Source organism: Chiloscyllium plagiosum, chromosome 8, assembly GCF_004010195.1.
Source record: "Chiloscyllium plagiosum isolate BGI_BamShark_2017 chromosome 8, ASM401019v2, whole genome shotgun sequence".
Taxonomy (NCBI): domain Eukaryota; kingdom Metazoa; phylum Chordata; class Chondrichthyes; order Orectolobiformes; family Hemiscylliidae; genus Chiloscyllium; species Chiloscyllium plagiosum.
Window position 1 is genome coordinate 62,721,562 of NC_057717.1, and position 2,236 is coordinate 62,723,797.

At 42.8% G+C, this 2,236-nt stretch overlaps 1 non-coding gene across 1 annotated transcript; it reads right to left on the bottom strand.

The window, feature by feature from the left end:
* Positions 1–1,627: 1,627 nt before the first annotated feature.
* Positions 1,628–1,701, bottom strand: trnai-aau. Its single transcript has one exon. It is a non-coding gene; the product is annotated as a tRNA-Ile (tRNA).
* Positions 1,702–2,236: the final 535 nt, after the last annotated feature.

A 2,236-nucleotide genomic window follows, 5' to 3' on the forward strand; every position in this document is an offset into this window, starting at 1 on the left:
AGAGAAGCTGCTGCAATGCACTGAAAGAAGGTTCCATGCTACAGCAGATGATTTTTGGCTAAATGTTCTCCCTGTGTTTCGACTACTTGTAAGGAATTGTGTCTGAACTCATCTTTTATCAAAGTGTATATTAATATTGCGAGAATTGGTAAAGATCCTTGGCTAAGTTCATCCATCGAGTCTGCTGGATTTTCTATTAGTTAGGTTATTCTAATTTACATTTGCATTATTTTTTCGTGTTTTAGCTGTAGTTTTAAAATAAATTATGTTTTGCTTGAGGCCGCGTGATCTGCTCAACTGTAGCAAAAAGAAATGGAACAATCACTTCACATCTGTTTTTGAAACGAAAATCAACTTGCAAGAAAGTGATCACTGTAGACGCTGGAGATTGGAGTCGAAGTGTGTGTTGCTGGAAAAGCATAACCGGTCAGACAGCATCAGAAGACCAGGAGAATCGATTTTGTGGCCATAAGCCCTTCCTTCCTGATGAATGGCACTTTTTAAACGAAGGTCTTGTGCCCGAAATGTCGATTGTTCTGTTTCTCCGATGCTGATCCTGATCGGTTATGCTTTTCCAGTTTCACACATTACGAGAAAAAAAAAACCTAAAATACAGAACATGTAGCATAGAACAGCAGAGCACAGGACAGGCCCTTCATCCCATGGTGTTGTGCCGAACAGTTAATTTCATCTAAAGTCAAGCTTACTACACACCCCTCAATTTATTACCGTTCATCTGCTTGTCCAGCAGTCGATTAAATGTTACTAGTGTCTCTGACTGTACTAAGACTGCTGGCAACGCATTCCACCAACCCATTAATCTCTGCGTAAAGAATCTACCTCTGACAACTCCCTTATACCTTCCTTCAGTCAATTTAAATTTATGACCCCTCGTGACAGGCCTTTCAGCCCTGGAGAAAAATCTCTGTCTCTCTCCTCTATCTATCACTTCCACTGCTTGTACAATTCTATCAAGTCACCTGTCTTCTTTCTTCGCTGTAGTGTGAAAAGCCCGAGCTCACTCACTGTCAATTCGTCAGACGAGCCGTCCAATTCAAGCAACATCCTCGTAAATTTTCTCTTCACGCTATCTAAATCATCTAAAGCCTTCCTATAATGAGGCGATCAGACCTCGGCACAATATTCCAAGAGTGGTATGACCAGATTATACAGAGCTGCAGCAAAAGCTCGCGGCTTTTATACTCAATCACCCTGCTAATGAAAGGAAAAAAAAACATGTCTTCTTACCAACTACATCAACTTGAATGAAAAGTGTGAGCGATCTAAGTACATGGACCCCACGTAAATTTTCTCTTCACGCTATCTAAATCATCTAAAGCCTTCCTATAATGAGGCGATCAGACCTGGGCACAATATTCCAAGAGTGGTCTGACCAGAGAATACAGAGCTGCAGCAAAAGCTCGGGGCTTTTATACTCAATCACCCTGCTAATGAAAGGAAAAAAAAAACATGTCTTCTTACCAACTACATCAACTTGAATGAAAAGTGTGAGCGATCTAAGTACATGGACCCCAAGTTACGGCTGTTCCTGCGCACTGCCCAGAATCCTGCCTTTCACGCTGTGTTCAAAATTCAAATTCGACCATCCTCAATGAATGCAACAAGTAGGCACCACTGGGAGTTGAACCCAGGATCTCCTGTTTATTAGGCAAGCGCTTTAACCCACTAAGCCACGGCGCCACAGCGGTTTAATCAACTAAGCTACGGCTTAGACCCGAAACGTCGATTCTCCTGTTCCCTGGATGCTGCCTGAACTGCTGCGCTTTTCCAGCAGCACATTTTCAGCTCTTCCTCAATGAATCACTTGGCATTAATATAGATTGAATGTCAACTGCCGCTACTCACTCCAACTCTGTATCGTTTCCATATCCTGCTGTAACCTGGAAAAACCCTCATGAATATCTCTAATTCCACTGACCTTTGTGTCATCGACAGCACAAGAAGAGATCCCAGCAGGAGTCCACTGGTCACCGACCTGCAGGTGGAATACTTTCCATCCACTACCATGGCCAGAGACCTACCAATACACCTTTTCACTTCTTTATCCAAATCATTGATGAAAACAACAACGAGCAGAATCCCAAGAACAGATCCCAGCGGGAGACAACTGATCACCGAGCTGCAGGTGGAATACTTTCCATCCACTACCACTCACAGACTTTTTTCAGATAGTCAATTCTGTATTCAGGCAGCCACATTTCCTTATATCCCATAA